The sequence below is a fragment of the Pelodiscus sinensis genome, chromosome 10, assembly GCF_049634645.1.
Source record: "Pelodiscus sinensis isolate JC-2024 chromosome 10, ASM4963464v1, whole genome shotgun sequence".
Taxonomy (NCBI): Eukaryota; Metazoa; Chordata; order Testudines; family Trionychidae; genus Pelodiscus; species Pelodiscus sinensis.
The window spans coordinates 24639918-24650563 of record NC_134720.1 but is presented as its reverse complement, the minus strand read 5'-3'; the positions used below and the strand labels follow the sequence as shown (position 1 = coordinate 24650563).

At 38.3% G+C, this 10646-nt stretch overlaps 1 long non-coding RNA gene across 1 annotated transcript in view; it reads right to left on the bottom strand.

Annotated features, from left to right (window-relative positions):
- Window positions 1-781: 781 nt before the first annotated feature.
- LOC106731508 (uncharacterized) overlaps window positions 782-10646 on the bottom strand; it is a 156816-nt gene continuing 146951 nt past the window's right edge. The window contains exon 4 of the long non-coding RNA XR_012906233.1: window positions 782-5749. This is a non-coding gene — a long non-coding RNA (uncharacterized LOC106731508). The remainder of the gene's footprint in view (window positions 5750-10646) is intronic.

Here is a 10646-nt window from a genome sequence, read left to right as displayed (position 1 = left end):
TTGAAGTCTCTTCCAATGATTCTATGATATCGGAATGTGAACATAAAATACTCCAAAACAAGCTGGGTACGCTTCTCAGGAGCCAATGTCTCCAGAAGATATTCAGGTAGGGCTGCAGAGACTATTACATACAAATAGTTAGCTATTAAAGGCAAAATTCTGGCTATGCATGGGGATGGAGGATGGGTGAGAATAAAGAGCTCAGCTCCATCTCTCCCCACTATGAACATTTTGTGTTTATTCAACCAGACATGCAGACCCCTGCAATTGATGGACAGCAGGGCTGCTTCCAAGGTGCTCCCCACAGGCAACATATTACCCAAAGCGCTGTGTGTATGGAACAGGCAAGTAGTCATAGGGCATGTCTACACTAGCCCCCTCGTTCGAACTAGGGAGGCTAATATAGGCATTCAAAGTTGCAAATGAAGCCTGGGATTTAAATATCCTGGGCTTTATTTGCATGTTCCCATCCAGTTGCCATTTTTAAATTCCACTAGTCTGAAGTAACTGCCCATGGCTACACGCGGCAGTGAAACAGTAATTCGAACTAAGTCCTTAGTTCGAATTAACTCATTCCATGAGGAGTAACAGTTAATTCGAACTAAGGATTTAGTCTGAATTACCATTTCACTGCCACGTGTAGCCGCAGGCAGTTACTTCGGACTAGTGGAATTTAAAAATGGCGAATGGACGGGAACATGCAAATAAAGCCCAGGATATTTAAATCCTGGGCTTCATTTGCAACTTCGAATGTCTATATTAGCCTCCCTAGTTTGAACTAGGGGGCTAGGATAGACATACCCCTACTGAGTGAGGAACTATGCTGCTTGATAGAGGCTGTCAGATTTGAACTCTGTTGACTGAGGCCTCATACTTTAGCTTGTGACATAAGGCATGCTATGAACTAAACTGTGTACACTTTATGACCACATTGTGCCTGTCCCTTACAGCTGAGAGGACAAAAGATTTCTTCCACACTGTGACCCCCCCCCACAGTTGCAGTCTCTGGATCTCTTGCTGCTCCCATGATAGTATTATAGCTCTCCAATGAATATGATTTAAAGCACCAGCTCTTTCATTTACAAACAGGCCACAACCCTGATTCTATTTAGTCTCTCTCTCTCTCACTTCTAATTATCAGTAATAATCATCAGTTTTGTCCAATTCCCATTGGTTAGTTAAAAAAACCACTCATTGGTTTTTATGCACTTAAGAGCAGGACCGAAACGCATTTTCATTTCTCAAATGTGGGTTTTTTCACAAACAGTTGGGAACTTCCAAACATGCTATGGATAAGGGATAAAACTGTCAAACTCACCTGTTGACTTTTAGTGTGACTTAGTCTCCTAAATCACCTTTGGAAAATGGGATTTGGGCTCATCATCACTTAGAATTTGTGAACACTTTACCCAGGATGGATAGTTTTTATCCACATAGTAATGTACTTATGGGCTTTCTTAATGCCACAAAACTTTTAGAAAGGGTGTTACTTTGGAATTATATTAAGATACCATCCAGGCAAGTCAGCCTGGGAAGAGACAGGAGTCATGCTGAATAGGTCAACGCAACCCACACCAGTCTAGCAGCAAAGGAGCGATGACTGCCACTTAAATGTTTTCTACTTCAGACATGACCCTAATTCTCATTGTGATGCACAACATCCATAAAATGTATTTCTCTATATCTCACTCATGACTGGGAGCTCTCCTTTTTCATTCAAAAATTCTAGTGCTGTTCAAATTTTGACTAATGCTTACAAACTTTATCCCATAATCAGAGACACAATCATAACTGTCCCTATTGAAAAGGATATGAATTTGGAGAGAAAGTAGTCAGCCCTATCGTAGAATTTATAGGGCTGGATTTACAGCATTCCCCAGCTCTCTATGTATTAAATGGCAAAAGAAATACCTGGATGCTTCCTCTGCAAACAACATTTGGATTAAAGTAGCATTAATAACTGCTAAAAATAACACATTAAGATAAAAGAAAAATGAGATAAATCCTTCTAGTGCAGAATGGACAATATTCCTATCCATTTCAGCAGCATCAGAGGAGGTATCATATCTTACAGAGGATATATTATTTTAGAAAACATGGGCTCAGTCAGATAAAGCACAGGTATATATAGAAGAGGCTTAGATTTATGGAAAAAGTTTAAGATGTTAAAAATAAAATTCATTACATGTATTTAAATTTTTGGAAGTTTGTGTGTGCGTGTGTGCACAGGCATATGCTGTATCTCATTAAGCATATTTTACTACATGATTACTTCTATATATGGAATTAGACGTGTGACATTCTGAGGGCCCTGTTAATAATATATGGGATACTGAAACACAGATGGTGCAGTTCTGTTTGGTCCTTATGCTGAAAGCACTCAAGGTTAAAATTCCATTGGTGCTCAAATCCTATTATGAACATAAAGGCATAATTTGGTCCTACATGAAATTCAAGCCAATTATCAAGCTTATTCTCAGATCTGTTTGTTAGAGATCTTGTAAGATATGGTGTGTGATCACTAGATAATAAATTGAGCATAACAAGTTACATAGATCTCCATTTACGGCCTAATCTGAGAAAGTGCCTAGAGCCCTTCACAAAGTATCTTGCAATAAATACCTAGTACCTTGCAAGATTGGTCCCTTGGGGTCTAAATTGTCAGTCCTACAGATTATCACAGCAAAGTACTGAAACAGTCCAGCAGCACAACTCAGCCAGATGAGTAAAGTAAGAGTTCTCTGAAAACCAGGTTCTGTAGCCCTTATATTAGGTAGCACTTACATGAGTAATCTAATTGATATCAATAGGACTATTCATGTAAATGCCACAGTATTGCCAACCTCAAGCTGAAAAATCATGAAACAGATTTTTTTAAAAGATGCATTTGGATGTGCTCTTTATTTTGAGGCCTTTTGAGTCACATTTTCAATCTTTTCCTTACAACCATGAGGAATAGAAATTTTTTTTTTCTTAGTGAAAGCGGGGACTCTCAGGCTCAGTTAGTCACATGATTTCAAGAGTTGGGATAATAAGGAAACACCAAATGTCATGGCATTTGCAATAAAATTACAAATGCTGCCAATGCTGTTGGTCCTCAGCATGCAATTATTATTTACAGAATCTGATCCTAATCCAATCAGAGCTCTGTGAAATTTGTCCAAATTAGGCGTCACTCTGATTAAGTAAGGGGTTAAATTCAGAAGATGAGCCTATGCTTGATAGTAAACTGACTTATACTAGTTAGACTTCTCCCCTTTAGCAGCTGGAGTAACTTTACATGCTTCTTTGAAATGCTATTCTCAAGCCTCAAGACTAGGAGATAATTGACCTGAGAAACAGAAGTTAGCATAATAACAGAACATCCACTGGCAATGGTAGTCAGAAGTGCACCTAGGTGAGTCAAAATGGATCCTTTATTTGGCCTGACCTCTCCATGTGTGACATGGGAGTAGCCTCTATCACGTGTTGTATCAAAGGAATATTCAACTGATAGGAATGTGGACTGAATGATTCTTCTTGTTCAGGAATTCACAAAATAATGACTTGAATCTCTCTATGGTTATGTCTAGACTGCAAGCCTCTTTCGAAAAAGCCTCTTTCGAAAAAGAGCGTCTAGACTGCAATCAGTACTTTCGAAAAAGCAAGCTGCTTTTTTGAAAGAAAGCACCCAGGCTGTCTGGATGCTCTCTTTTGAAAATGCCCTGTTTGCATTCAAGAACGCCTTTTTTCGAAAGAGCACTTTCGAAAAAAGGCGTTCTTCCTTGTGAAATTAGGTTTACCGCCGTCGAAAGAAAAGCCACGTTCTTTCGATTTAATTTCGAAAGAACGCGGCTGTAGTCTAGACACAAGTGAAGTTTTTTCGAAAAAAGGCTACTTTTTTCGAAAAAACCCTTGAGTCTGGACACAGCCTATGAGTACTAGTAGATATCAGTGTTACTGCTAGACCAAATCCCATCTGCCTTGCCTGTGCCTATTGAAATTAATGTTAAAAACTGTATTGACTTCAGTGGAAGAAGGACTGGGAGAGCTCCTTTTTCATTCAAAAATTCCATTGCTATTCAAATTTTGACTAATGATTAAAAACTTTACCCCATAATTAAGAAACAGAAAATATTTTTCTGAATCTACAAGCAAGTGAAGGTAGATTTTTTTCTAAAAAAAAATCATTTTTTCATCTGTAGTTACTTGTTTGATCTAATCTCCTGGTGGTTTTAGGGTATCACTTGGTTTGGCACATTCACTGTTCTAATGTGCAATACATTATGTCAACAACAATCAGATATGCTGTAGCCTTTCAACAATATATTCTGATCAGACAACACAAGTCACAGTTGGCTTACAACTCTATTACAAATTAACACAGCTATTCTTTTAAAAATTGAAGGGTTTACAAATAGTTTTGAAATAAATATCCTTGTAATTTTAATGGCTTACTGTGTAAATTGTACAACTAATAGAACTGGTCAAAAAAGCACTTAAAATACTCTATATTTGTATATCACTTGTTGAATAATTTATCTCTATATTCCTCTTTCCAATATTCAACCTACTCTGTGGATAGAAGAATAATATCCAAATAAAATATTTTAATTGATTGCTTTATTCAGAGAACTGTTATCTGTATTTGACTACATTACCTTTAAATTTGGGAGCTAGTGCCCACAACAGAGGGCAAATTTTAGAGAGAGTTCAACTCCCATATTGACACTTAAATGAAGTACTGATGTTTTAAAAAATGCTCAGCAGCCATCAATTCCTACTAAGAACAATAGCAACTGATGGGTTCCTGGGACTTCAGTGGACTGGTCAAGATATACGGGAATAACCCCTTGAAGACTTTTGCCACTTGCCACTTTTGAACAAAAGTGGAGGATTGGAACTAATCTCTGATTGGATTATTGAAACTCTAAACTGGGATAATCAAAAGGAGAAAAAGGAAGATTTAACTTCCACTATGAATTTTCAGATGACTTTTCAATCATTCATACTAGAAGTTTCAAAAGTTTCTGTAGTTATGATAGTGTAAAAATTCATAGCACACATTGGAATAGTCATGAACAACATAGAACTCTGTGAACCATAGGAGACCAAATTCAGCATGCAAATATTCACAAATCAGATTTATATTCTTCAACCAGCTCTATTTTTGTAGGTCCTAGAAATGAACAAGGGAGCAGAAACTTTAAATATTAAAACTAAGAAATCCAAGATACTAATACAAATATTGGGCCAGATCCTCAGTTAGTGTAAATTGATTTGCTTCATTGGTTACAATTGTTTGCTGTAAAACATGACACCATTTCTATTTACTTCAGTGGAGCTGTACCAGTTAATACCAGCTGAGAGTCTGACTCTATTTTTCAAAGAACTTCTTTCCACATTTTAAATTTTGTTTTAGAATTTTAGGACAGTTCATTTCTGTTCTTCCTCCAGTTCAAAATGACATTCCAGAGTCAAGGAGAAGCTTGCCTTCATGAACTTGTTTACCTCAGATCAAACAAGTCAATATCTTCAGGCAGTATGGTACAGCACAAGTCAACTTAAACTGAAAGAGCTGCATACATTGGTTTACTGCAGCCAAGGATCTGGCCCACAAAAATGCTTATACTGTATCTCTATGGATTAACTGTGGGCTGCTTGATAACATTGGAAGGCTTGGAAACAATAGCCACTTAGTCACCAAAAGGAAGTTGCTCCTTAGTGCTTTGCAACAGATTTTGTTCTTCTGTGTCAAAATGCCATGAGCCTAAAAGGGAAAAAAAAGAACAGCGGGAGTAAAGTATGCTGGACATGCCAATAAATTAATGATAAATTATTAAAGCATGATTGGAAATATTGCCATTTTTCACAGTTGTCAGTTTAAGTATAAAAGCATCAGCACATTAAACTAGTTACTGCTTTTTCATAATTGAGACTTTAGCTTCTAGCTGTGCCCTGAAGCTTTTCATTAATCACTAGAACTGAAGTTCAAGCACAATGACAGCTTAGAAGGCATTAAATGGGCAAAGTATTTTCCAGGTACAGCTAGTAAAGGCCTTTTAGTCCTATAATCCTTAGCTAATTGTTTTTCAAAGTCTCTAAACAAAATCTGCTCATGGTGTCTCCTAGTGACAGAATTAACAGCAGACTGGTTTTCTTTTTATCTTCACATGCTTTCTCTCACAGAAATCTATTGAGTGCCTGTTTGTTAGCTGCATAGAACAGGTGCAAAAAGACTGAGATATGTAAAACTGTAACTGATACTTAACCAAGGAAACATTGATTAGATTGCCTGGGAAACAATACTTCCTGAATACTTACTCTAATCATACCATTTAATTTGTCATAAAAGGGACAAGATGCCATGGAAGTTTTTAAACACAGCTAGTTTCCTTTTATCTAGAGGAGAAGGACATAGGTGTACTTTAGTTTTTAAATTAAAATTAATTTGCATACTCACTTCCATGTACTAAACAGAGCTTTCCACATTCATACTTGATCTTTAAGATTTCCATCCTAAGCTCCTATTCTTTCTTGTTCACCTTCTCCCCTTGCAAAATGCTGTACATCAGGATTTAATGGATATGCCAAAACATTCTTTCCTTTGTATAACAAATTATCAAGTGCATTGAGATTCATTAATTATGTCATCTAATTGGATTGAGGCAGGTGCAAAATACCTCAGATGAAGTGGTCACTGGCAGAAAGGCCTAAGCGCAAGTTTTTCTATTAGAAACCAGCATGTCTCCAGACTCCTGGAATTACTTTGTACTTATTGATTAATGGCCATAATTTATTACAGTGCAGAAGATCTTGCATTGAGTTAAATGTGTGATTAATCAATTTTCCATCAAATTATGAACAGCAGAACAGTTGCCAGAAAGAAAATACCAAGTGAATTTTTTCCCATGGCGTAGGAGTATAAGGTATGAGGACTTCTGTTTTAGGAGAACTAATAACTGTCTATCACTTGTTTAATATTTCCTGCCACTCTGATAAATGCCCTCCCCACAAATAGACCACAGGTAGCAATGATTGAAAGACCACCAAATATGTTTTATAGCTGCCTTTCTTATGTAATGAAATATTCCTTAAATCCATCTCAAAACAATTTATTAATGCAAAATGCATTTCTGCCTTCAGCCTGAAATACATCATTGTTAAGTCAACAATATTATATTAAACTGATAACTGATATTGTGGGGGAAAAGGTCCCTAGGCAACAGAGAGATGAATCTGAGATTTTGTGTATAGGAGCTCATTTTTATTTTCCGTCAAAACTGCAGAAAAGTGACTAATTGATGTCACTTCTAATCGGCTAGTAATGCACATCACACGTGTAGCATGGGAACACTTGGGGCTCAATTGAAAAAAAAAAAGGTCCCATAGCACTTTCACATCTTTTATGCCAGAGAACTGACACGCTTGCTTTCTCTAGTTAAACAGTGTGGGCAGTAATTTTTCATATAGCCTATTGATCCCTCAAGGGCTTTTTGCACCTTTGTACTGTTGAGGGTTGTACTTCTCCAAACATGGGAGGGTGACAGATAGAAAGGGGTAATTACACTTATTAGAGCAATAATACAAAAACAGCAGAAAAAGTGAAAAGTTAGAAAAATGTAAAAAGGGAGGAAACACTGAAGACTGGATAAAGGAATTACACAGGATGTAGTATACATCTGCCCAATGACTGTTGTAACTTATGTGTCATCAATACCCAGAGAGCCAAATTCATTCAGGATGTAACTGCTGCAGAATAACTTGTAGTTAGGCTTGCCAAGTGTCCAGTTTTCAACCAAACAACTAGTCAAAAGGGGACCCTCCCATCCCTTCTTAGATGAAAATGAGCAAGTGACAGCGGAGGTGGGGAGAGCGAGCGAGGGAGGGAGGGGGGATGGAGTAAGTGGGGCATGGTCTCAGAGAAGGGGTGTGGCAAGAGTGTTCGATTTTGTTCAGTCAGAAAGTTGGCCACCCAACTTGTAGGGCACTGATTTTCTCCCTTTCTTCAGGATTGTGAAACGTCACCTACTTTATACGTTGGGATTAGGAGTAAAGAAGTGAGAACCCTTGTGTTGTATGCCTGACTCCTATTCCTAAAGAGTAAGAACCCCACTAATGAAAAAAGCTTTGGCTTATTTCCATACAATACACATTTTTACCTATATACCTGTTTTTGTGTGGCATCCATTAAAGTTGTGTTTCCATTCCCAACTGTGGCGAGTGTAGTGAATGCTTCTTCACTTTTAAGCTTGTCAGAGATATACAACTTAAAAAGGGGAAGGGAGTTAGGATGCAAAATAGTCCTACCTAGCTGTAAGATGAATAATGGACATATTCATCCAAAAGGCTTTGAACAAATCATAAAAAGGGAGGAGAGCAAATTACTGCTGCCCTAAAAAAGTTGAAAATTACATGCTGTCCACTTTGTGAAAAATTGCTGAAACATACAGTAGGGCAGTATAAGCAGTACAGCAACTTAACTGTGAAACGAAATATTTATACACACTGAAGTTTCTGTCTCAGGATGAGTGTTTATGTGTATTTAACCACATATAATTCAAGAAGTAAAAGGGAATTGCAATAACTGAACATGTTTTAAAAAATATTTAATACTTATTTTGTTTAAAATAGGTTTCAGTAGTGGTATCTTTGGTGCAGGGTACAGTTCTTTCTTCTTTCCTAGCATCTTAAAAATGTCTAAACAAACCCAATCATATCCTGTTTTGGACACATGCATAGTAATCTCATTCACTGCACTGATCTGACATTAATAATTACACTTCAGTTCATCAGGGACCTTATAAAGATAAGTGAATGGGTAATATAATGGCAGACAATGCAAACATTTGTAAGAATCTGGATTTTTAATCATATCCAGCTTCCCATAAAACATGACATTGATTCAGATCTGAGTCTTTGATCATTATTAAGACAAGGTCCCCATCTGAAAATTCAGGCCTGGATCAAAGGTTCAGATTCTCGATTTCCTCAGAGTTTGATGACATTAAGATCTAGGATATCAATTCAGGACAATCTCAAAGGATTGTGGATAGGTGGGAAGGTAGGAGGAACTTTTCTCATGTTGCATGGCCTACAACTATACTCCTACTATACATAACCAACTTTGTTGTCTGCAAAATATGTAATAAAACTTTTAAATAAATTTGTCCCAAGATCCCTGAGGAACTACACTATCCCTCCAGCCTGACAGTTCACCTTTCATTATGAGCCACTGCAGTTTCCCCTTTCACCTGTTCCTTAGGTCATATCTACACTGTAGAGCTAAAGCTAAAATAAGCTACACAACTTGAGCTAAAATTGCATGGCTTAAGTCGAAATAGTTTATTTTGGCTTTCGGCACTGTCTACAAAGCAGGAAGTCCAAGAAATAGCACTCTTCCTCCACCTTCCCTTACTCCCTGTAAAATGAAGGTTCCAGGAGTCAGAGTAGGAAGTCCTCCAGCTCGACATTATTTCAACATTATGTTGAAATAACTGCTTGCTGTGTGAATGTGGACTATGTTATTTTGGAATAACGCTGCTGCATAGACATAGCCTTATTCACCTTTCAATTTCATATTAATCCCTACCTTCTCCTATCTATCTATCTATCTATCTATCTATCTATCTATCTATCTATCTATCTATCTATCTATCTATCTATCTATCTATCTATCTATCTATCTATCTATCGGTATGTCTAGACTATATGCCTCTGTCACCAGAGGCATGTAAATTAGACTACCCAACATAGTCAATGAAGCTGGGATTTAAATACCCCGGCTTCATTAAAATAAAAATGGCCACTGCCCTGTGCCGGCTCAGCTGATCGTCGGGACAGTGTGGCAGTCAAGATGCAGATCGGTCGACAGGGAACGCCTTTGTTGACCATTCCTGTAAACCTCGTTTCACTAGGCATAAGGCAGTGGTCGACAAAGGTGTTCCCTGTTGACCATCTGTGTCTTGACTTGCGCGCTGTGCCGATGATCAGCTGAGCTGACACAGCGTGGCGGCCATTTTTATTTTAATGAAGCCGGGGATATTTAAATCCCGGCTTCATTGACTATGTCAGGTAATCTAATTTACATGCCTCTGGTGACAGAGGCAAGTAGTCTAGACATACTCTAATAGAGTTTGTGCTTCTGTCTGTTTACAATTCCATCCGTTCTGTTTATTCAAGAACTCCTCCTAAACCAGGTGTAGGCAAAAGCCTCTCAGTGAGCCTAGGGGTTTGATCCAGACTGCGAGGCAGTTCCAGGCCCCGCCTCCTAGCATGTTGCCTTGGAGTGGGAGAGGGGCGCAAGCCCTTCTAACTGCTTCTATTTAAAGGATTCGTGTCTTCCCTATGCCTTGCCTAGCAGCCGCGGGGAACACGAGAGCCCTTTAAATAGAAACAGTTGAAAGGGCTTGCGTCTTTGGCTCCCTAGCAATGCGCTAGAGGCACAGGGAGTTGCCTGCCCTTTTAAAGTGCTTCTGTTTAAAGGGTTGCTGCCTTCCCAACACCTGTCAGGCAACACATTGCCTAGCAGCCATGGGGAACATGAGAGCCCTTTAAATAGAAACAGCTGAAAGGGCTTGCAGCTCCTGGCACCTCTAGTGCGTTGCCAGAGGCTCACGATCCCTTTCAGCTGTTTCTATTTAATGGGCTCTTGTGTTCCCTGTGAC